The sequence below is a fragment of the Pleurodeles waltl genome, chromosome 5 (genome assembly GCF_031143425.1).
Source record: "Pleurodeles waltl isolate 20211129_DDA chromosome 5, aPleWal1.hap1.20221129, whole genome shotgun sequence".
Classification (NCBI taxonomy): Eukaryota; Metazoa; Chordata; class Amphibia; order Caudata; family Salamandridae; genus Pleurodeles; species Pleurodeles waltl.
The window spans coordinates 1,665,496,260-1,665,522,375 of NC_090444.1; positions in this window are offsets into that span (position 1 = coordinate 1,665,496,260).

The following is a 26,116-nucleotide window of genomic DNA, read 5'->3' on the forward strand; positions in this document are numbered from 1 at the left end:
AAGCTGGCAGCCACTTGTTTCAATTTATTAAGACTTTTTAGGAAAGTCTTCAAGCTACTTCCATTTTTGGCCAAAATAATTATTATCTAGGCTCTTACCATGTCACACCTGGACTATGGGAATGTCCTCTCCTTGAGCTCACCTCCTCATGTACTAAAGAGACTGCAGGTGGTACAAAATGCTGCTGCACGCTTACTTTTGAACATCCCAAGACATCTTTCTGCTAAACCGGCCCTAGTCTCTCTTCACTGGCTCCCTGTTGAACAGCATATCAACTTCAAAGCCATGTGCACTGTGCACATAGCCCTGCATATTAAGGGCCCAGCCTTCCTCAGGCCGATTGTAACAGCTTATATTCCGCAGAGGTCGCTCAGGTCCTCAACAGCTTCACTAATCAATATTCCACGGGTCAAAAAATCAAGATGGGGAGGCAGATCCTTTGCTTTTAGATTGGCCAACCTTTGGAATTCTCTCACGTTGGAGCTCCGTCAAGATGACCAAGAACTCTCCTTTCAAAATTAAAGACTCTACTATTCACATCATATAGCTTCTCTCAGTCTACTGGTCTTGCTCTAGTGCTTTGAAGCCTTTGGTAGCCATGCACAGTATAAATCCCAAACTAAGCTAAGCGTTCTCAATTCCACCATCTAACGAGAAGGAACTTCAGTATTTGTTAAATGTAAGAAGAACACAATCCATTTACTTCCAGCACTCAGAGGTGTATGGAAAATCATGGCATTTTTTTGTGACTTTTAGTGGGCTTAACCAGGGTAAAAAAGCTTTTAACATTACCTTGAACCGGTGCATTTGGTCAAAAAGCCTACTGGCCTATTTGTTGTCTAAAGTCACTACCTGAAGGAATATAGGGAAGATCTGCAAGAGGAGTGGTGGCCTCTTGGGCTGATATACAAGGGGTACCATTGCCTGAAATCTTTTAAGCAGCAAATTGGGCTTTGGCTTCCACATGTTTTAAGCACTATCAAATAGAGAGTGTAATGAAAGGAAAATCTTTTAGGGAAAATGTGTCGAGTGCAGTGTTTTGCGCAAAAAATTATGTTGTCTTTGGTGAACTGATTAAAAAAAGTAAGCATGACTAGTGTTGTACGGTATATAGTAATGGGTTGATTGTTGTTGGACCTTATTTGCATGGTCTCCCCAGATTTTCTGCCTTTTGTTGCTGAGCCCATCTTTGCTGGCATTAGGCCACTGTACACTTTTTACTGGTTAAACAGTGGTAAAGTGCTTATGCTGTCTGAGTAAAATATTGTGGTTAAATAACAAGGACATTCCTATGTGCCACATGGGCTAGGTAGATATGTATTAATATAACAATTTTCCAGTGGGACTCATTAAAAAGTGGTACCTTCTTATGTGTAATGAAATGCCTCCTTGGCATGGTTACCCCCTGACTTTTTGCCTTTGCTGATGCTATGTTTTGAATTGAAAGTGTGCTGAGGCCTGCTAACCAGGCCCCAGTACCAGTGTTCTTTCCCTAATCTGTACTTTTGATTCCACAATTGGCACACACTGGCATCCAGGTAAGTCCCTTGTAACTGGTACCCCTGGTACCAAGGGCCCTGATGCCAGGGAAGGTCTCTAAGGGCTGCAGCATATCTTATGCCACCCTAGGGACCCCTCACTCAGCACAGACACACTGCTTGCCAGCTTGTGTGTGCTGGTGAGAACAAAACGAGTAAGTCGACATGGCACTCCCCTCAGGGTGCCATGCCAACCTCACACTGCCTATGCAGTATAGATAAGTCACCCCTCTAGTAGGCCTTACAGCCCTAAGGCAGGGTGCCCTATACCATAGGTGAGGGCACCAGTGCATGAGCACTGTGCCCCTACAGTGTCTAAGCCAAACCTTAGACATTGTAAGTGCAGGGTAGCCATAAGAGTATATGGTCTGGGAGTCTGTCAAACACGGACTCCACAGCACCATAATGGCTACACTGAAAACTGGGAAGTTTGGTATCAAACTTCTCAGCACAATAAATGCACACTGATGCCGGTGTACATTTTATGGTGAAATACACCCCAGGGGGCACCTTAGAGGTGCCCCCTGAAACCTTAACCGACTATCTGTGTAGGCTGACTGGTTCCAGCAGCCTGCCACAACCGAGACATGTTGCTGGCCCCATGGGGAGAGTGCCTTTGTCACTCTGAGGCCAGTAACAAAGCCTGCACTGGGTGGAGATGCTATCACCTCCCCCAGGCAGGAGCTGTAACACCTGGCGGTGAGCCTCAAAGGCTTATCCCCTTTGTTCCAGCACCGCAGGGCACTCCAGCTAGTGGAGTTGCCCGCCCCCTCCGGCCACGGCCCCACTTTTGGCGGCAAGGCCGGAGGAGATAATGAGAATAACAAGGAGGAGTCACTGGCCAGTCAGGACAGCCCCTAAGGTGTCCTGAGCTGAAGTGACTCTAACTTTTAGAAATCCTCCATCTTGCAGATGGAGGATTCCCCCAATAGGGATAGGAATGTGACCCCCTCCCCTTGGGAGGAGGCACAAAGAGGGTGTACCCACCCTCAGGGCTAGTAGCCATTGGCTACTAACCCCCCAGACCTAAACACGCCCTTAAATCTAGTATTTAAGGGCTTCCCTGAACCTAAGAATTTAGATTCCTGAAACTACAAGAAGAAGAAGACTGCTGAGCTGAAAAACCCCTGCAGAGGAAGAACAGAAGACACCAACTGCTTTGGCCCCAGTCCTACCGGCCTGTCTCCTGCCTTCCAAAGAAACCTGCTCCAGCGACGCTTTCCAAAGGACCAGCGACCTCTGAATCCTCAGAGGACTGCCCTGCTTCAAGAAAGACTAGAAACTCCCGAGGACAGCGGCACTGCTCCAAAAGAACTGCAACTTTGTTACAGAGGAGCAGATTTAAAGACCCCTGCAATCCCCGCAAGAAGCGTGAGACTTGCAACACTGCACCCGGCGACCCCGACTCGACTGGTGGAGAACCAATACCTCAGGGAGGACCCTCCGGCGACTCCGAGACTGTGATTAACCAAAGTTGTCCCTCCTGAGCCCCCACAGCGACGCCTGCAGAGTGAATCCCCAGGCTCCCCCTGACCGCGACTGCCTGAACCTAAAGTCCCGACGGCTGGAAAAGACCCTGCACCCGCAGCCCCCAGCACCTGAAGGAACGGAACGTCTGTGCAGGAGTGACCCCCAGGAGGCCCTCTCCCTTGCCCAGGTGGTGGCTACCCCGAGGAGCCCCCCCCCTTGCCTGCCTGCACCGCTGAAGAGATCCCTTGGTCTCTCATTGAAAACCCGACGCATGTTTGCACACTGCACCCGGCCGCCCCCGTGCTGCTGAGGGTGTACTTTTTGTGCTGACTTGTGTACCCCCCGGTGCCCTACAAAACCCCCCTGGTCTGCCCTCCGAAGACGCGGGTACTTACCTGCTGGCAGACCGGAACCGGGGCACCCCCTTCTCTCCATTGAAGCCTACGTGTTTTGGGCACCTCTTTGACCTCTGCACCTGACCGGCCCTGAGCTGCTGGTGTGGTAACTTTGGGGTTGCTCTGAACCCCCAACGGTGGGCTACCTTGGACCCAAACCTGAGACTTGTAAGTGATTTACTTACCTGATAAAACTAACAATAACTTACCTCCCCCAGGAACTGTGAACATTGCAGTGTCCACTTTTAAAACAGCTATTTGTGTTTTATATGAAAAGTATATATGCTACTGTAATTATTCAAAGTACCTAAAGTACTTACCTGCAATACCTTTCAAATGAGATATTACATGTAGAATTTGAACCTGTGGTTCTTAAAATAAACTAAGAAAAGATATTTTTCTATAACAAAACCTATTGGCTGGATTTGTCTCTGAGTGTGTGTTCCTCATTTATTGCCTGTGTGTATGTACAACAAGTGCTTAACACTACTCCTTTGATAAGCCTACTGCTCGACCACACTACCACAAAATAGAGCATTAGTATTATCTCTTTTTGCCACTATCTTACCTCTAAGGGGAACCCTTGGACTCTGTGCATACTATTCCTTACTTTGAAATAGTGCATACAGAGCCAACTTCCTACATTGGTGGATCAGCGGTGGGGTACAAGACTTTGCATTTGCTGGACTACTCAGCCAATACCTGATCACACAACAAATTCCAAAAATTGTCATTAGAAATAGTTTTTGCAATTTGAAATTTTTCTAAATTCTTAAAAGACCTGCTAGGGCCTTGTGTTAGATCCTGTTTAGCATTTCTTTTAGAGTTTAAAAGTTTGGTAAAAGTTTGAATTAGATTCTAGAACTAGTTTTAGATTCTTAAAAAGTATTCCAACTTTTAGAAGCATAATGTCTAGTGCAGAGATGAATGTGGTGGAACTCGACACCACACCTTACCTCCATCTTAAGATGAGGTAGCTAAGGTCACTCTGTAAAATAAAGAAAATAGTAATGGGCCCCAGACCTTCCAAACTACAGCTCCAGGAGCTGTTGGCAGAGTTTGAAAAGGCCAACCCCTCTGAGGATGGCAACACAGAGGATGATGATAGTGACTTGGAGGGTGATTCCCCCCTACTAGTCCTATCTAGGGAAGACAGGGCCTCTCAAGCCCTGACTCCAAGCATAATAGTCAGAGATCCTGGCTCCCTCACAGGAGGGACCAACCTCTCTGAAATCACTGAGGATAACTCCAGTGAAGAGGACATCCAGTTAGCCAGGATGGCCAAAAGATTGGCTTTGGAAAGACAGATCCTAGCCATAGAAAGGGAAAGACAAGAGATGGGCCTAGGACCCATCAATGGTGGCAGCAACATAAATAGGGTCAGAGATTCTACTGACATGTTGAAAATCCCTAAAGGGATTGTAACTAAATATGAAGATGGTGATGACATCACCCAATGGTTCACAGCTTTTGAGAGGGCTTGTGTAACCAGAAAAGTGAACAAATCTCACTGATGTGCTCTCCTTTGGGAAATGTTCACAGGAAAGTGTAGGGATAGACTCCTCACACTCTCTGGAAAAGACGCAGAATCTTATGACCTCATGAAGGGTACCCTGATTGAGGGCTTTGGATTCTCCACTGAGTAGTATAGGATTAGATTCAGGGGGGCTCAAAAATCCTCGAGCCAGACCTGGGTTGACTTTGTAGACTACTCAGTAAAAACACTAGATGGTTGGATTCAAGGCAGTGGTGTAAGTAATTATGATGGGCTGTACAATTTATTTGTGAAAGAATACCTGTTAAGTAATTGTTTCAATGATAAACTGCATCAGCATCTGGTAGACCTAGGACCAATTTCTCCCCAAGAATTGGGAAAGAAGGCGGACCATTGGGTCAAGACTAGGGTGTCCAAAACTTCCACAGGGGGTGACCAAAAGAAAGGGGTCACAAAACCTCCCCAGGGAAAGGGTGGTGAGACAGCCAAAAACAAAAATAGTAAAGAGTCTTCTACAGGCCCCCAAAAACCTGCACAGGAGGGTGGGCCCAGAGCCTCTTCACAAACCAATTTTGGGTACAAGGGTAAAAACTTTGATCCCAAAAAGGCCTGGTGTCGTAGCTGTAATCAGCCTGGACACCAAACTGGAGACAAGGCCTGTCCCCAGAAAAATACCACTTCTAACTCCACTCCAGCTAAAACTGGAATGGCCAGTCTCCAAGTGGGATCAACAGTGTGCCCAGAGCAAATCAGGTGTCACACTGAAGCTACATTAGTCTCTGAGGGTGGGGTGGATTTAGCCACACTGGCTGCCTGGCCCCCTAACATGCAAAAATACAGGCAGCAGCTCTTAATTAATGGGACAAGTGTAGAGGGCCTGAGGGATACAGGTGCCAGTGTCACTATGGTAACAGAGAAACGGGTTTCCCCTGGCCAATACCTGACTGGACAAACCTATCCTGTCACCAATGCTGACAATCAAACTAAAGTACATCCCATGGCAATGGTAACTTTAGAGTGGGGAGGGGTCAATGGCCTGAAACAGGTGGTGGTCTCCTCAAATATCCCAGTAGACTGTTTGCTTGGAAATGACCTGGAGTCCTCAGCATGGGCTGAGGTAGAACTGAATACCCATGCAGCCATGCTGGGTATCCCTGAACTGGTGTGTGTCAACACAAGGGCACAGTGCAAGGCACAGGGTGAAAAAGTAGAGCTGGAGTCTGGAAGAAAGGCCCAGCCTACCAAGAGAAAAGGAAAGTCAGCTGGGAAACCAGCTGCAACACAACAAGAAAAAGAGAGCCTCTCTTCTCAGGAAGAAGTTCTGCCCTATGAGGGAACTGAGCCTATGGAGCTGGAACTTTATCAGGTTGAGCTCTTGGGCCCAGGGGGACCCTCAAGGGAAGAGTTGTGTAAGGGACAAGAAACCTGTCCCTCTCTTGAAGGCCTTAGGCAGCAAGCTGCTGAAGAGTCCAATGGCAAGAAAACTGGAACACATAGGGTCTATTGGGAAGATGGACTCCTGTACACTGAGGCAAGAGATCCCAAACCTGGTGCCACTAGGAGAGTGGTAGTGCCTCAGGCGTTCAGAGAGTTTATTCTGACCTTGGCCCATGATATTCCCCTTGCTGGGCATTTGGGACAAACCAAGACGTGGGAGAGGTTAGTCAACCACTTCTACTGGCCCAACATGTCCCAGAAGGTTAAGGAGTTTTGCATCTCCTGTACCACCTGTCAAGCCAGTGGTAAGACAGGTGGACATCCAAAGGCCCCCCTCATTCCACTTCCAGTAGTGGGGGTCCCCTTTGAAAGAGTGGGTGTGGACATAGTGGGTCCACTTGAACCTCCCACAGCCTCAGGAAATATGTACATCCTAGTAGTAGTGGATCATGCTACTAGGTATCCTGAAGCTATTCCCCTTAGGTCGACTACTGCCCCTGCAGTAGCCAAGGCCCTCATTGGTATCTTTACCAGAGTGGGCTTCCCTAAGGAGGTGGTGTCTGACAGAGGTACCAACTTCATGTCAGCATACCTGAAACACATGTGGAATGAGTGTGGGGTGACTTATAAATTCACTACACCCTATCATCCACAAACTAATGGCCTTGTTGAGAGATTCAACAAGACATTAAAGGGCATGATCATGGGGCTCCCAGAAAAACTCAAAAGGAGATGGGATGTCCTCTTGCCATGTCTGCTTTTCGCTTACAGAGAGGTGCCTCAGAAGGGAGTAGGGTTCTCACCCTTTGAACTTCTGTTTGGCCACCCTGTAAGGGGACCACTTGCTCTTGTTAAAGAAGGCTGGGAGAGACCTCTTCATGAGCCTAAACAAGACATAGTGGACTATGTACTTGGCCTTCGCTCAAGGATGGCAGAGTACATGGAAAAGGCAAGTAAAAACCTTGAGGCCAGCCAACAGCTCCAGAAGTTTTGGTATGACCAAAAGGCTGCACTGGTTGAATTTCAACCAGGGCAGAAAGTCTGGGTTTTGGAGCCTGTGGCTCCCAGGGCACTTCAGGACAAATGGAGTGGCCCTTACCCAGTGCTAGAGAGGAAGAGTCAGGTCACCTACCTGGTGGACCTAGGCACCAGCAGGAGCCCCACGAGGGTGATCCATGTAAACCGCCTAAAACTCTTCCATGATAGGGCTGATGTGAATCTGTTGATGGTAACAGATGAGGACCAGGAAGCTGAGAGTGAGCCTCTCCCTGATCTCCTCTCATCAGACCCTAAAGATGGCTCAGTGGATGGAGTGATCTATTCAGACACCCTCTCTGGCCAACAGCAATCTGATTGTAGGAAGGTCCTGCAACAGTTTGCTGAGCTCTTTTCCTTAACCCCTGGTCAGACACACCTGTGTACCCATGATGTGGACACAGGAGACAGCATGCCTGTCAAAAACAAAATCTTCAGACAGTCTGATCAAGTTAAAGAAAGCATCAAGGTGGAAGTCCACAAGATGCTGGAATTGGGAGTAATTGAGCACTCTGACAGCCCCTGGGCTAGCCCAGTGGTCTTAGTCCCCAAACCTCACACCAAAGATGGAAAGAGAGAGATGAGGTTTTGTGTGGACTACAGAGGACTTAACTCTGTCACCAAGACAGATGCCCATCCCATTCCTAGAGCTGATGAGCTGATTGATAAATTAGGGGCTGCCAAATTCTTAAGTACCTTTGACTTAACAGCAGGGTACTGGCAAATCAAAATGGCCCCTGGAGCAAAAGAAAAGACAGCATTCTCCACACCTGATGGACATTATCAGTTCACTGTTATGCCCTTTGGTTTAAAGAATGCCTCTGCCACCTTCCAAAGGTTGGTGAATCAAGTCCTTGCTGGCTTGGAGTCCTTCAGTGCAGCTTATCTTGACGATATTGCTGTCTTTAGCTCCAACTGGCAGGATCACCTGGTCCACCTGAAGAAGGTTTTGAAGGCTCTGCAATCTGCAGGCCTCTCTATCAAGGCATCCAAATGCCAGATAGAGCAGGGAACTGTGGTTTACTTGGGACACCTTGTAGGTGGAGGCCAAGTTCAGCCACTCCAGCCTAAGATCCAGACTATTCTGGACTGGGCAGCTCCAAAAACCCAGACTCAAGTCAGGGCATTCCTTGGCTTGACTGGGTACTATAGGAGGTTTGTGAAGGGATATGGATCCATTGTGACAGCCCTCACAGAACTCACCTCCAAGAAAATGCCCAAGAAAGTAAACTGGACTGTAGAATGCCAACAGGCCTTTGACACCCTGAAACAAGCAATGTGCACAGCACCAGTTCTAAAAGCTCCAGATTACTCCAAGCAGTTCATTGTGCAGACAGATGCCTCTGAACATGGGATAGGGGCAGTTTTGTCCCAAACAAATGATGATGGCCTTGACCAGCCTGTTGCTTTCATTAGCAGGAGGTTACTCCCCAGGGAGCAGCGTTGGAGTGCCATTGAGAGGGAGGCCTTTGCTGTGGTTTGGTCCCTGAAGAAGCTGAGACCATACCTCTTTGGTACTCACTTCCTAGTTCAGACTGACCACAGACATCTCAGATGGCTGATGCAAATGAAAGGTGAAAATCCAAAACTGTTGAGGTGGTCCATCTCCCTACAGGGAATGGACTTTATAGTGGAACACAGACCTGGGACTGCCCATGCCAATGCAGATGGCCTTTCCAGGTTCTTCCACTTAGAAAATGAAGACTCTCTTGGGAAAGGTTAGTCTCATCCTCTTTCGTTTGGGGGGGGGTTGTGTAAGGAAATGCCTCCTTGGCATGGTTACCCCCTGACTTTGTGCCTTTGCTGATGCTATTTTTTTAATTGAAAGTGTGCTGAGGCCTGCTAACCAGACACCAGCACCAGTGTTCTTTCCCTAACCTGTACTTTTGATTCCACAATTGGCACACCCTGGCATCCAGGTAAGTCCCTTGTAACTGGTACCCCTGGTACCAAGGGCCCTGATGCCAGGGAAGGTCTCTAAGGGCTGCAGCATATCTTATGCCACCCTAGGGACCCCTCACTCAGCACAGACACACTGCTTGCCAGCTTGTGTGTGCTGGTGAGAACAAAACGAGTAAGTCGACATGGCACTCCCCTCAGGGTGCCATGCCAACCTCACACTGCCTATGCAGTATAGATAAGTCACCCCTCTAGTAGGCCTTACAGCCCTAAGGCAGGGTGCACTATACCATAGGTGAGGGCACCAGTGCATGAGCACTGTGCCCCTACAGTGTCTAAGCCAAACCTTAGACATTGTAAGTGCAGGGTAGCCATAAGAGTATATGGTCTGGGAGTCTGTCAAACACGGACTCCACAGCACCATAATGGCTACACTGAAAACTGGGAAGTTTGGTATCAAACTTCTCAGCACAATAAATGCACAATGATGCCAGTGTACATTTTATGGTGAAATACACCCCAGAGAGCACCTTAGAGGTGCCCCCTGAAACCTTAACCGACTATCTGTGTAGGCTGACTGGTTCCAGCAGCCTGCCACAACCGAGACATGTTGCTGGCCCCATGGGGAGAGTGCCTTTGTCACTCTGAGGCCAGTAACAAAGCCTGCACTGGGTGGAGATGCTATCACCTCCCCCAGGCAGGAGCTGTAACACCTGGCGGTGGGCCTCAAAGGCTTACCCCCTTTGTTCCAGCACCGCAGGGCACTCCAGCTAGTGGAGTTGCCCGCCCCCTCGGGCCACGGCCCCACTTTTGGCGGCAAGGCCGGAGGAGATAATGAGAATAACAAGGAGGAGTCACTGGCCAGTCAGGACAGCCCCTAAGGTGTCCTGAGCTGAAGTGACTCTAACTTTTAGAAATCCTCCATCTTGCAGATGGAGGATTCCCCCAATAGGGATAGGAATGTGACCCCCTCCCCTTGGGAGGAGGCACAAAGAGGGTGTACCCACCCTCCGGGCTAGTAGCCATTGGCTACTAGCCCCCCAGACCTAAACACCCCATTAAATCTAGTATTTAAGGGCTTCCCTGAACCTAAGAATTTAGATTCCTGAAACTACAAGAAGAAGAAGACTGCTGAGCTGAAAAACCCCTGCAGAGGAAGAACAGAAGACACCAACTGCTTTGGCCCCAGTCCTACCGGCCTGTCTCCTGCCTTCCAAAGAAACCTGCTCCAGCGACGCTTTCCAAAGGACCAGCAACCTCTGAATCCTCAGAGGACTGCCCTGCTTCAAGAAAGACTAGAAACTCCCGAGGACAGCGGCACTGCTCCAAAAGAACTGCAACTTTGTTACAGAGGAGCAGATTTAAAGACCCCTGCAATCCCCACAAGAAGCGTGAGACTTGCAACACTGCGCCCGGCGACCCCGACTCGACTGGTGGAGAACCAACACCTCAGGGAGGACCCTCCGGCGACTCCGAGACTGTGAGTAACCAAAGTTGTCCCCCCTGAGCCCCCACAGCGACGCCTGCAGAGGGAATCCCGAGGCTCCCCCTGACCGCGACTGCCTGAACCTAAAGTCCCGACGGCTGGAAAAGACCCTGCACCCGCAGCCCCCAGCACCTGAAGGAACGGAACTTCTGTGCAGGAGTTACCCCCAGGAGGCCCTCTCCCTTGCCCAGGTGGTGGCTACCCCGAGGAGCCCCCCCTTGCCTGCCTGCACCGCTGAAGAGATCCCTTGGTCTCTCATTGAAAACCATTGAAAACCCAACGCATGTTTGCACACTGCACCCGGCCGCCCCCGCGCTGCTGAGGGTGTACTTTTTATGCTGACTTGTGTCCCCCCCGGTGCCCTACAAAACCCCCCTGGTCTGCCCTCCGAAGACGCGGGTACTTACCTGCTGGCAGACCGGAACCGGGGCACCCCCTTCTCTTCATTGAAGCCTATGTGTTTTGGGCACCTCTTTGACCTCTGCACCTGACCGGCCCTGAGCTGCTGGTGGGGTAACTTTGGGGTTGCTCTGAACCCCCAACGGTGGGCTACTTTGGACCCAAACCTGAGACTTGTAAGTGATTTACTTACCTGATAAAACTAACAATAACTTACCTCCCCCAGGAACTGTGAAAATTGCACTGTGTCCACTTTTAAAACAGCTATTTGTGTTTTATATGAAAAGTATATATGCTACTGTAATTATTCAAAGTTCCTAAAGTACGTACCTGCAATACCTTTCAAATGAGATATTACATGTAGAATTTGAACCTGTGGTTCTTAAAATAAACTAAGAAAATATATTTTTCTATAACAAAACCTATTGGCTGGATTTGTCTCTGAGTGTGTGTTCCTCATTTATTGCCTGTGTGTATGTACAACAAGTGCTTAACACTACTCCTTTGATAAGCCTACTGCTCGACCACACTACCACAAAATAGAGCATTAGTATTATCTCTTTTTGCCACTATCTTACCTCTAAGGGGAACCCTTGGACTCTGTGCATACTATTCCTTACTTTGAAATAGTGCATACAGAGCCAACTTCCTACATTATGCATCTTAGAAGGTACCACATTGGACCAAAATTAATTACAAAGAAAACAAAACATAAGACTGATATAGATTGCATCTCGTAATGTTTTGACTCCAATTAAGTGTAACAATCAACAAAATAAGTGATCATAGTGCAGAATACACCGTTCTCCAATGGTTATTATAAATAAAGAACATAGATAAAAGACACAGTACAATTCCCAAGGTTTTATGCATTGATTGATAAAATTCATAACAGGGTTTACATATGTCAGTGTGGAATCCTTTGAAAGTAAATTAAACTTAACAAGACAGACTCTCCGCACTTCAGTGATGGCAAACGGAGTGAGATTAGCTCCACTGCATACTTTTTGAAGAATACATTGAAATGACAGTTTGGGCAATTTTGCCTCAATATTGGTACTGGTTTGATCTGTATGGGACCAGCTTTGCTGCATTTGGTATGAAGAGGATTAGTACTGGTTCTTTTAGAAACCACTCTGGCACTGAAATTTGATTGGGATAGGCCTGGTAGTATGATGACTACATTTTGAAGAGACCCTGACAGTCACACTGGGTCAAAACGTTGATAAACCCTCTTGGTTGTTAAATGTAATTTACCAGGACTGTGCTGGCACCACCAGAGGAATGCCTTGCAGCTTGAGGACTGCCCTGCTCTTTGAGAAGAAAGACTGGACTTGCTCCCTTCATCCCAGGCTAACCTGAGTGACTCCAAGGGCCAGTTGATTGTCCTTCTGTTTGAGCTACAGGGACACTGCAAGCTCCGGAGGGCATCCTTCAACTGCCCAGTTGACCTGCTGCACTGGACATGCAAGTGGACCTGTCTGAGCCCTGCTGGCCTATGCTGGAGTGAGTTCCTGGTCCCCATGAGGTACCTCCCCATGTCCTGGCCTCAGGAGAGCCCCTTCTAGGAAAGAAGGTGAAATCCTGAAGATTTTGGACCCAACTTTGAGAAGGTAACTTTTTCAGCGGGACTAACTTTGTCCTGTATCTAACCCCTGCTCCATTTCCTCCGGCCTGCACAACCAAATGACTGCGAGTGGCCCTTTTTGCCTTTAGGTGCTATATTTACTGAAAACTTTGAAACTGAACATCTCAGGTTCTACTGATCTAATTTTTTTTGTTTTGGTGTAATTTTAATTATTAACCCCTTCGCTGCCAGGCCTTTTCCCCCTCCTGTGCCAGGCCTTTTTTTGGCTATTTGGGGCAGTTTGCGCTTAGGCCCTCATAACTTTTTGTCCACATAAGCTAGCCAAGCCAAATTTGCGTCCTTTTTTTCCAACATCCTAGGGATTCTAGAGGTACCCAGACTTTGTGGGTTCACCTGAAGGAGGCCAAGAAATTAGCTAAAATACAGTGAAAATTTCGTTTTTTTCAAAAAAATGGGAAAAAGTGGCTGCAGAAGAAGGCTTGTGGTTTTTTCCCTGACAATGGCATCAACAAAGGGTTTGCTGTGCTAAAATCACCAGCTTCCCAGCTTTCAGGAACAGGCAGACTTGAATCAGAAAACCCAATTTTTCAATACAAATTTGGCATTTTACTGGGGCATACCCCATTTTTACAATTTTTTGTGCTTTCAGCCTCCTTCCAGTCAGTGACAGAAATGGGCGTGAAACCAATGCTGGATCCCAGAAACCTAAACATTTCTGAAACGTAGACAAAATTCTGAATCCAGCAAGGGGTCATTTGTGTAGATCCTACAAGGGTTTCCTACAGAAAATAACAACTGAAAAAGAAAAATATTGAAATTGAGGTGAAAAAAACAGCAATTTTTCTCTACGTTTTACTCTGTAACTTTTTCCTGCAATGTCAGATTTTCGAATTCAATATACCGTTACGTCTGCTGGACTCCTCTGGTTCCGGGGATATATAGGGCTTGGAGGTTCATCAAGAACCCTAGGTACCCAGAGCCAATAAATGAGCTGCACCCTGCAGTGCGTTTTCATTCTATACCGGGTATACAGCAGTTCATTTGCTGAAATATAAAGAGTGAAAAATAGCTATCAAGAAAAGCTTTGTATTTCCAAAATGGGCACAAGATAAGGTGTTGAGGAGCAGTGATTATTTGCACATCTCTGAATTCCGGGGTGACCATACTAGCATGTGAATTACAGGGCATTTCTCAAATAGATGTCTTTTTTACACACTCTCTTATATTTGGAAGGAAAAAATGTATAGAAAGACAAGAGGCAATAACACTTGTTTTGCTAATCTATGTTCCCCCAAGTCTCCCCATAAAAATGATACCTCACTTGTGTGGGTAGGCCTAGCGCCCGCGACAGGAAATGCCCCAAAACGCAACGTGGACACATCCCATTTTTTTAAAGAAAACAGAGGTGTTTTTTGCAAAGTGCCTGCCTGTAGAGTTTGGCCTCTAGCTCAGCCGGCACCTAGAAAAACCTACCAAACCTATGCATTTTTTAAAACTAGAGACCTAGGGGAATCCAAGATGGGGTGACTTGTGGGGCTATGACCAGATTTTGTTACCCAGAATCCTTTGCAAACCTCAAAATTTGGCTAAAAAAACACATTTTCCTCACATTTTGGTGACAGAAAGTTCTGGAATCAGAGAGGAGCCACAAATTTCCTTCCACCCAGCATTCCACCAAGTCTCCCGATAAAAATGATACCTCACTTGTGTGGGTTGGCCTAGCGCCCGTGACAGGAAATGCCCCATGTAAAGAAATGGCTCCCTGTTGCAGTTACCCCCCACTTTTTGCCTGATACTGATGCTGACTTGACTGAGAAGTGTGCTGGGACCCTACTAACCAGGCCCCAACACCAGTGTTCTTTCACCTAAAATGTACCGTTGTCTCCACAATTGGCACAACCCTGGCACCCAGGTAAGTCCCTTGTAACTGGTACCCCTGGTACCAAGGGCCCTGATGCCTGGGAAGGTCTCTAAGGGCTGCAGCATGTCTTATGCCACCCTAGGGACCCCTCACTCAGCACAGACACACTGCTTGCCAGCTTGTGTGTGCTGGTGGGGAGAAAATGACTAAGTCGACATGGCACTACCCTCAGGGGCCATGCCAACCTCACACTACCTGTGGCATAGGTAAGTCACCCCTCTAGCAGGCCTTGCAGCCCTAAGGCAGGGTGCACTATACCACAGATGAGGGCATAGGTGCATGAGCACTATGCCCCTACAGCGTCTAAGCAAAACTTTAGACATTGTAAGTGCAGGGTAGCCATAAGAGAATATGGTCTGGGAGTCTGTCAAAAACGAACTCCACAGCTCCATAATGGCTACACTGAATACTGGGAAGTTTGGTACCAAACTCCTCAGAATAATAAACCCACACTGATACCAGTGTTGGATTTATTAAAAAATGCACACAGAGGGCATCTTAGAGATGCCCCCTGTACTTTACCCAATTGTTCAGTGTAGGACTGACTGGTCTGTGCCAGCCTGCTGCTGAGAGACGAGTTTCTGACCCCATGTGGTGAGGGCCTTTGTGCTCTCTGGGGACAGAAACAAAAGCCTGCTCTGGGTGGACATGCTTCACATCTCCCCCCTGCAGGAACTGTAACACCTAGCAGTGAGCCTCAAAGGCTCAGGCTTCGTGTTACAATGCCCCAGGGCACTCCAGCTAGTGGAGATGCCCGCCCCCTGGACACAGCCTCCACTTTTGGCGGCAAGTCCAGAGGAGATAATGAGAAAAACAAGGAGGAGTCACCCACCAGTCAGGACAGCCCCTAAGGTGTCCTGAGCTGAGGTGACCCCTGCCTTTAGAAATCCTCCATCTTGATTTTAGAGGATTCCCCCAATAGGAATAGGGATGTGCCCCCCTCCCCTTAGGGAGGAGGCACAAAGAGGGTGTAGCCACCCTCAAGGACAGTAGCCATTGGCTACTGTCCTCCCAGACCTAAACACACCCCTAAATTCAGTATTTAGGGGCTCCCCAGAACCTAGGAAATCAGATTCCTGCAACCTAAGAAGAAGAGGACTGCTAAGCTGAAAAACCCTGCAGAGAAGACGGAGACACCAACTACTTTGGCCCCAGCTCTACCGGCCTGTCTCCCCACTTCTAAAGACACTGCTCAAGCGACACTCTCCCCAGGGACCAGCGACCTCTGAAGCCTCAGAGGACTGCCCTGCATCTAGAAGGACCAAGAACTCCCGAGGACAGCGGCCCTGTTCACCAAAGACTGCAACTTTGAAACAAAGCAGCAACTTTGAAACAACTTGCGTTTCCCACCGGAAGCGTGAGACTTGACACTCTGCACCCGACGCCCCCGGCTCGACTTGTGGAGAACAATCACTTCAGGGAGGACTCCCCGGCGACTGCGAGACCGTGAGTAGCCAGAGTTGCCCCCACCTGACCCCCCACAGCGACGCCTGCAGAGGGAATCCCGAGGCTCCCCCTGACCGCGACTGCCTGCTCCTCAGATCCCAACACCTGGTAAAGACTCTGCACCCGCAGCCCCCAGGACCAGAAGGATCTGAACTCCAGTGCAGGAGTGACCCCCAGGAGGCCCTCTCCCTTGCCCAGGTGGTGGCTACCCCGAGGAGCCCCCCCCCCTTGCCTGCCTGCATCGCTGAAGAAACCCCTTGGTCTCCCATTGATTTCAATTACAAACCAGACGTGTGTTTGCACACTGCACCCGGCCGCCCCCGTGCTGCTGAGGGTGTACTTTCTGTGTGGACTTGTGTCCCCCCCAGTGCCCTCCAAAACCCCCCTGGTCTGCCCTCCAAAGACGCGGGTACTTACCTGCTGGCAGACTGGAACCGGGGCACCCCCTTCTCCATTGAAGCCTATGTGTTTTGGGCACCACTTTGACCTCTGCACCTGACCGGCCCTGAGCTGCTGGTGTGGTAACGTTGGTGTTGCTCTGAACCCCCAACGGTGGGCTACCTTGGACCCAAACTTGAACCCCGTAGGTGGTTTATTTACCTGCAAAAACTAACAAACACTTACCTCCCCCAGAAACTGTTGAAAATTGCAATGTGTCCAGTTTTAAAATAGCTATTTGCCATTTGTGTGAAAACTGTATATGATATTTTGCTAATTCAAAGTTCCTAAAGTACCTACCTGAAATACCTTTCATTTGAAGTATTACTTGTAAATCTTGAACCTGTGGTTCTTAAAATAAACTAAGAAAATATATTTTTCTATACAAAAACCTATTGGCCTGGAATTGTCTCTGAGTGTCTGTTCCTCATTTATTGCCTGTGTGTATACAACAAATGCTTAACACTACCCTCTGATAAGCCTACTGCTCGACCACACTACCACAAAATAGAGCATTAGAATTATCTCTTTTTGCCACTATCTTACCTCTAAGGGGAACCCTTGGACTCTGTGCATACTATTCCTTACTTTGAAATAGTGCATACAGAGCCAACTTCCTACACCCCAAAACGCAACGTGGACACATCACATTTTTTTAAAGAAAACAGAGGTGTTTTTTGCAAAGTGCCTACCTGTAGATTTTGGCCTCTAACTCAGCCGGCACCTAGGGAAACCTACCAAACCTGTGCATTTTTGAAAACTAGAGACCTAGGGGAATCCAAGATGGGGTGACTTGTGGGGCTCTGGCCAGGTTCTGTTACCCAGAATCCTTTGCAAACCTCAAAATTTGGCTAAAAAACACATTTTCCTCACATTTTGGTGACAGAAAGTTCTGGAATCAGAGAGGAGCCACAAATTTCTTTCCACCCAGCGTTCCCCCAAGTCTCCCGATAAAAATGATACCTCACTTGTGTGGGTAGGCCTAGCACCTGCGACAGGAAATGCCCCAAAACGCAACGTGGACACATCACATTTTTTGAAAGAAAACGGAGGTGTTTTTGGCAAAGTGCCTACCTGTAGATTTTGGCCTCTAGCTCAGCCGGCACCTAGAAAAACCTACCAAACCTATACATTTTGTAAAACTAGAGACCTAGGGGAATCCAAGATGGGGTGACTTGTGGGGCTCTGACCAGGTTTTATTACCCAGAATCCTTTGCAAACCTCAAAAACTGGCTAAAAAAACACATTTTCCTCACATTTTGGTGACAGAAAGTTCTGGAATCAGAGAGGAGCCACAAATTTCCTTCCACCCAGCGTTCCCCCAAGTCTCCCGATAAAAATGATACCTCACTTGTATGGGTAGGCCTAGCGCCCGCGACAGGAAATGCCCCAAAACGCAACGTGGACACATCACATTTTTTTAAAGAAAACAGAGGTGTTTTTGGCAAAGTGCCTACCTGTAGATTTTGGCCTCTAGCTCAGCCGGCACCTAGGGAAACCTACCAAACCTGTGCATTTTTGAAAACTAGAGACCTAGGGGAATCCAAGATGGGGTGACTTGTGGGGCTCTGACCAGGTTTAATTACCCAGAATCCTTTGCAAACCTCAAAATCTGGCTAAAAAACCACATTTTCCTCACATTTTGGTGACAGAAAGTTCTGGAATCAGAGAGGAGCCACAAATTTCCTTCCACCCAGCATTCCACCAAGTCTCCCGATAAAAATGATACCTCACTTGTGTGGGTTGGCCTAGCGCCCGTGACAGGAAATGCCCCATGTAAAGAAATGGCTCCCTGTTGCAGTTACCCCCCACTTTTTGCCTGATACTGATGCTGACTTGACTGAGAAGTGTGCTGGGACCCTGCTAACCAGGCCCCAACACCAGTGTTCTTTCACCTAAAATGTACCGTTGTCTCCACAATTGGCACAACCCTGGCACCCAGGTAAGTCCCTTGTAACTGGTACCCCTGGTACCAAGGGCCCTGATGCCTGGGAAGGTCTCTAAGGGCTGCAGCATGTCTTATGCCACCGTAGGGACCCCTCACTCAGCACAGACACACTGCTTGCCAGCTTGTGTGTGCTGGTGGGGAGAAAATGACTAAGTCGACATGGCACTACCCTCAGGGGCCATGCCAACCTCACAATACCTGTGGCATAGGTAAGTCACCCCTCTAGCAGGCCTTACAGCCCTAAGGCAGGGTGCACTATACCACAGGTGAGGGCATAGGTGCATGAGCACTATGCCCCTCCAGCGTCTAAGCAAAACTTTAGACATTGTAAGTGCAGGGTAGCCATAAGAGAATATGGTCTGGGAGTCTGTCAAAAACGAACTCCACAGCTCCATAATGGCTACACTGAATACTGGGAAGTTTGGTACCAAACTCCTCAGAATAATAAACCCACACTGATACCAGTGTTGGATTTATTAAAAAATGCACACAGAGGGCATCTTAGAGATGCCCCCTGTACTTTACCCAATTGTTCAGTGTAGGACTGACTGGTCTGTGCCAGCCTGCTGCTGAGAGACGAGTTTCTGACCCCATGTGGTGAGGGCCTTTGTGCTCTCTGGGGACAGAAACAAAAGCCTGCTCTGGGTGGACATGCTTCACACCTCCCCCCTGCAGGAACTGTAACACCTAGCAGTGAGCCTCAAAGGCTCAGGCTTCGTGTTACAATGCCCCAGGGCACTCCAGCTAGTGGAGATGCCCGCCCCCTGGACACAGCCTCCACTTTTGGCGGCAAGTCCAGAGGAGATAATGAGAAAAACAAGGAGGAGTCACCCACCAGTCAGGACAGCCCCTAAGGTGTCCTGAGCTGAGGTGACCCCTGCCTTTAGAAATCCTCCATCTTGATTTTGGAGGATTCCCCCAATAGGAATAGGGATGTGCCCCCCTCCCCTTAGGGAGGAGGCACAAAGAGGGTGTAGCCACCCTCAAGGACAGTAGCCATTGGCTACTGTCCTCCCAGACCTAAACACACCCCTAAATTCAGTATTTAGGGGCTCCCCAGAACCTAGGAAATCAGATTCCTGCAACCTAAGAAGAAGAGGACTGCTAAGCTGAAAAACCCTGCAGAGAAGACGGAGACACCAACTACTTTGGCCCCAGCTCTACCGGCCTGTCTCCCCACTTCTAAAGACACTGCTCAAGCGACACTCTCCCCAGGGACCAGCGACCTCTGAAGCCTCAGAGGACTGCCCTGCATCTAGAAGGACCAAGAACTCCCGAGGACAGCGGCCCTGTTCACCAAAGACTGCAACTTTGAAACAAAGCAGCAACTTTGAAACAACTTGCGTTTCCCACCGGAAGCGTGAGACTTGACACTCTGCACCCGACGCCCCCGGCTCGACTTGTGGAGAACAATCACTTCAGGGAGGACTCCCCGGCGACTGCGAGACCGTGAGTAGCCAGAGTTGCCCCCCCCCCTGACCCCCCACAGCGACGCCTGCAGAGGGAATCCCGAGGCTCCCCCTGACCGCGACTGCCTGCTCCTCAGATCCCAACACCTGGTAAAGACTCTGCACCCGCAGCCCCCAGGACCAGAAGGATCTGAACTCCAGTGCAGGAGTGACCCCCAGGAGGCCCTCTCCCTTGCCCAGGTGGTGGCTACCCCGAGGAGCCCCCCCCCCCTTGCCTGCCTGCATCGCTGAAGAAACCCCTTGGTCTCCCATTGATTTCAATTACAAACCAGACGCGTGTTTGCACACTGCACCCGGCCGCCCCCGTGCTGCTGAGGGTGTACTTTCTGTGTGGACTTGTGTCCCCCCCAGTGCCCTCCAAAACCCCCCTGGTCTGCCCTCCAAAGACGCGGGTACTTACCTGCTGGCAGACTGGAACCGGGGCACCCCCTTCTCCATTGAAGCCTATGCGTTTTGGGCACCACTTTGACCTCTGCACCTGACCGGCCCTGAGCTGCTGGTGTGGTAACATTGGGGTTGCTCTGAACCCCCAACGGTGGGCTACCTTGGACCCAAACTTGAACCCCGTAGGTGGTTTATTTACCTTCAAAAACTAACAAACACTTACCTCCCCCAGAAACTGTTGAAAATTGCAATGTGTCCAGTTTTAAAATAGCTATTTGCCATTTGTGTGAAAACTGTATATGATATTTTGCTAATTCAAAGTTCCTAAAGTACCTACCTGAAATACCTTTCATTTGAAGTATTACTTGTAAATCTTGAACCTGTGGTTCTTAAAATAAACTAAGAAAATATATTTTTCTATACAAAAACCTATTGGCCTGGAATTGTCTCTGAGTGTCTGTTCCTCATTTATTGCCTGTGTGTATACAACAAATGCTTAACACTACCCTCTGATAAGCCTACTGCTCGACCACACTACCACAAAATAGAGCATTAGAATTATCTCTTTTTGCCACTATCTTACCTCTAAGGGGAACCCTTGGACTCTGTGCATACTATTCCTTACTTTGAAATAGTGCATACAGAGCCAACTTCCTACACCCCAAAACGCAACGTGGACACATCACATTTTTTTAAAGAAAACAGAGGTGTTTTTGGCAAAGTGCCTACCTGTAGATTTTGGCCTCTAGCTCAGCCGGCACCTAGGGAAACCTACCAAACCTGTGCATTTTTGAAAACTAGAGACCTAGGGGAATCCAAGATGGGGTGACTTGTGGGGCTCTGGCCAGGTTCTGTTACCCAGAATCCTTTGCAAACCTCAAAATTTGGCTAAAAAACACATTTTCCTCACATTTTGGTGACAGAAAGTTCTGGAATCAGAGAGGAGCCACAAATTTCTTTCCACCCAGCGTTCCCCCAAGTCTCCCGATGAAAATGATACCTCACTTGTGTGGGTAGGCCTAGCACCTGCGACAGGAAATGCCCCAAAACGCAACGTGGACACATCACATTTTTTGAAAGAAAACGGAGGTGTTTTTGGCAAAGTGCCTACCTGTAGATTTTGGCCTCTAGCTCAGCCGGAACCTAGAAAAACCTACCAAACCTATGCATTTTGTAAAACTAGAGACCTAGGGGAATCCAAGATGGGGTGACTTGTGGGGCTCTGACCAGGTTTTATTACCCAGAATCCTTTGCAAACCTCAAAATCTGGCTAAAAAAACACATTTTCATCACATTTTGGTGACAGAAAGTTCTGGAATCAGAGAGGAGCCACAAATTTCCTTCCACCCAGCGTTCCCCCAAGTCTCCCGATAAAAATGATACCTCACTTGTATGGGTAGGCCTAGCGCCCGCGACAGGAAATGCCCCAAAACGCAACGTGGACACATCACATTTTTTTAAAGAAAACAGAGGTGTTTTTTGCAAAGTGCCTGCCTGTAGATTTTGGCCTCTAGCTCAGCCGGCACCTAGAAAAACCTACCAAACCTATGCATTTTGTAAAACTAGAGACCTAGGGGAATCCAAGATGGGGTGACTTGTGGGGCTCTGACCAGGTTTTATTACCCAGAATCCTTTGCAAACCTCAAAATCTGGCTAAAAAAAACACATTTTCCTCACATTTTGGTGACAGAAAGTTCTGGAATCAGAGAGGAGCCACAAATTTCCTTCCACCCAGCGTTCCCCCAAGTCTCCCGATAAAAATGATACCTCACTTGTATGGGTAGGCCTAGCGCCCGCGACAGGAAATGCCCCAAAACGCAACGTGGACACATCACATTTTTTTAAAGAAAACAGAGGTGTTTTTGGCAAAGTGCCTACCTGTAGATTTTGGCCTCTAGCTCAGCCGGCACCTAGGGAAACCTACCAAACCTGTGCATTTTTGAAAACTAGAGACCTAGGGGAATCCAAGATGGGGTGACTTGTGGGGCTCTGGCCAGGTTCTGTTACCCAGAATCCTTTGCAAACCTCAAAATTTGGCCAAAAAACACATTTTCCTCACATTTTGGTGACAGAAAGTTCTGGAATCAGAGAGGAGCCACAAATTTATTTCCACCCAGCGTTCCCCCAAGTCTCCCGATAAAAATGATACCTCACTTGTATGGGTAGGCCTAGCGCCCGCGACAGGAAATGCCCCAAAACGCAACGTGGACACATCAAATTTTTTTAAAGAAAACAGAGGTGTTTTTGGCAAAGTGCCTACCTGTAGATTTTGGCCTCTAGCTCAGCCGGCACCTAGGGAAACCTACCAAACCTGTGCATTTTTGAAAACTAGAGACCTAGGGGAATCCAAGATGGGGTGACTTGTGGGGCTCTGACCAGGTTTTATTACCCAGAATCCTTTGCAAACCTCAAAATCTGGCTAAAAAAACACATTTTCCTCACATTTTGGTGACAGAAAGTTCTGGAATCAGAGAGGAGCCACAAATTTCCTTCCACCCAGCATTCCCCCAAGTTTCCAGATAAAAATGATACCTCACTTGTGTGGGTAGGCCTAGCGCCCGCGACAGGAAATGCCCCAAAACGCAACGTGGACACATCATATTTTTCGAAAGAAAACAGAGGTGTTTTTTGCAAAGTGCCTACCTGTAGATTTTGGCCTCTAGCTCAGCCGGCACCTAGGGAAACCTACCAAACCTGTGCATTTTTGGAAACTAGATACCTAGGGGAATCCAAGATGGGGTACCTCACTTGTGTGGGTAGGCCTAGCGCCCGCGACAGGAAATGCCCCAAAACGCAACGTGGACACATCACATTTTTTGAAAGAACACAGAGGTGTTTTTTGCAAAATGCCTACCTGTAGATTTTGGCCTCTAGCTCAGCCGGCACCTAGAGAAACCTACCAAACCTGAGCATTTCTGAAAACTAAAGACCTAGGGGAATCCAAGATGGGGTGACTTGTGGGCTCTGGCCAGGTTCTGTTACCCAGAATCCTTTGCAAACCTCAAAATTTGGCTAAAAAAATAAGTTTTCCACTCATTTCGGTGACAGAAAGTTGTGGAATCTGAGAGGAGCCACAAATTTCCTTCCATCCAGCGTTCCCCCAAGTCTCCCGATAAAAATGGTACCTCACTTGTGTGGGTAGGCCTAGCGGCCACAAAAGGAAATGGCCCAAAACACAACGTGGACACATCACATTTTTTCACAGAAAACAGTGCCTACCTGTGGATTTTGGCCTCTAGCTCAGCCGGCACCTGGGGAAACCTAGCAAACCAGCGCATTTTTGAAAACTAGAAACCCAGGGGAATCCAAGATGTGGTGACTTGCGGGGCTCTGACCAGGTTCTGTTACCCAGAAACCTTTGCAAACATCCAAATTTGACCAAGAAAACACTTTTTCCTCTCATTTCGGTGACAGAAAGTTCTGGAATCTGAGAGGAGCCACAAATTTCCTTCCACCCAGTGTTCCCCTAAGTCTCTCGATAAAAATGGTACCTCACTTGTGTGGGTAGGCCTAGGCGCCCACTAAAGGAAATGGCCCAAAACACAACGTGGACACAACACATTTTTTCACAGAAAACAGAGGTGTTTTTTGCAAAGGGCCTACCTGTGGATTTTGGCCTTTAGCTCAGCCGGCCCCAGGGGGGGCAGAAATGGCCTAAAATAAATTTGCCCCTCCACCGCCCTGCCCCCGGGAGCGACCCTTGCCTAAGGGGTCGCTCCCACTGCGTGACATTGGCGCCCAAAAAAAAAATCCCCGGTGCCTAGTGGTTTCTGCCCCCTTGCGTGCAGACTGACCTAAAATCGGCCAATCTGCCCCCAAGGGGGGCAGAAATGGTCTAAATACAATTTGCCCCCCAGGGGAGCAACCCTTGCCTAATGGGTCGCTCCCCATCTCTAAAAAAACAAACACACAAAACAAAAAATGTCCCCTGGCGCCTAGAGGTTTCTGCCCCCCCCTGGGGGCAGATCGGCCAAATAACAATAGGCCGATCTGCCCCCGGGGGGGCAGAAATGGCCTAAAATAAATTTGCCCTCCCCCACCCCCCCGGGAGCGACCCATGCCTTCGGGGTCGCTCCCCCTGCGTGACATTGTCGCCAAAAAAAAAAATCCCCGGTGCCTAGTGGTTTCTGCCCCCTTGGGGGCAGATTGACCTAAAATCGGCCAATTTGCCCCCAAGGGGGGCAGAAATGGTCTAAATACAATTTGCCACCAGGGAAGCGACCCTTGCCTAATGGGTCGCTCCCCATCTCTAAAAAAACAAACAAACAAAAAAAAAAAACACAAAAAAAAAAATTGCCCTGGCGCCTAGAGGTTTCTGCCCCCCCTGGGGGCAGAAATGGCCTAAAATTAATTCCCCCCCCCCCCGGGAGCGACCCTTGCCTACGGGGTTGCTCCCCCTGCGTGACATTGGCGCAAAACAAAAATACCCGGTGCCTAGTGGTTTCTGCCCCCTTGGGGGCAGATTGACCTAAAATCGGCCAGTCTGAATACAATTTGCCCCCAGGGGAGCGACCCTTGCCGAATGGGTCGCTCCCCATCTCTAAAAAAACAAACAAACAAAAAATAAAACACAAAAAAAAAATTGCCCTGGCGCCTAGAGGTTTCTGCCCCCCCTGGGGGCAGATCGGCCTAATAATAGGCCGATTTGCCCCCAGGGGGGGCAGAAATGGCTTAAAATAAATTTGCCCCCCCCCATCCCCCGCCCGGGAGCGACCCTTGCCTACGGGGTTGCTCCCCCTGCGTGACATTGGCGCCAAAAAAAAAATCCCTGGTGCCCAGTGGTTTCTGCCCCACTTGTGGCCCTTGCCTAAGGGGTCGCTCCCCTTGCGTGAAATTCACGAAAACTAAAAAAACTCCCTGGTGTCTAGTGGTTTCTGCCCCCCTTGGGGCAGATTGGCCTCATCAAAATAGGCCAATCTACCCCCAAGGGGGGCAGGAATGGCCTAAATATAATTTGCCCCCTAGGGGAGCGACCCTTTCCTAAGGGGTCGCTCCCCACCTAAAAAAAAAAAAAAAATGATCCCTGGTGCCCTAGAGGTTTAGGCCTTCCTAAAAAATGCCCCCCATTGGGAGCGACCCTTGCCCAAGGGGTCGCTCCCTTATTTCTATTTAAAAAAAAAAAAACATCCCTGGTGTCTAGTGGGCGTTTCAAAAGCCGGATTGCAAGCAATCCGGCTTTTGAAAACACTTGGAGAGACTTCAAAGGGAAGAAAATACATTTCCTTCCCTTGGAAGCCTCTCCTTGCCTCCCCCACGTGATCGAAAGAGAAATGCAAAGCATTTCTCTTTCGATCGCGCTGGAAGCTGAGCTTCCAACGCGATGGGGGAGGCCCTGTGACAAATCAGCACGCGCTCGCGCGCTGATGTCACAGGGGGGTGGGGGGGTGGAAGGGGAAGGGCTTCCCCTTCCATCCCTGCCTTGGGGGGGTGGTTGGGGAGCACAGGGGGGGAGCGCTAGCGCTCCCCCCAGTTCCTTTGCCTTGGACGAGGTCACCTCGTCCAAGGCACACTGGAACTGTAGCCTTGGACGAGGTCACCTCGTCCAAGGCACAGAACCGGTTAAAATCAACTCTATTTTTCTAAATCTGTTTGCGATTTTTCTTCTGTCATGTTTTCACTTTATTACTGCTTGTGTGCTGTATAAATACTTTAGGTAGATAAGGGTGTCAACAAGGGTTTTACTTAAAAACAGTCTTTCCAATAGATTTGTTAGACATTTATGACATTTAAAAATGGCATCCCAAGTGAATTGAATAATTATTTGGCCT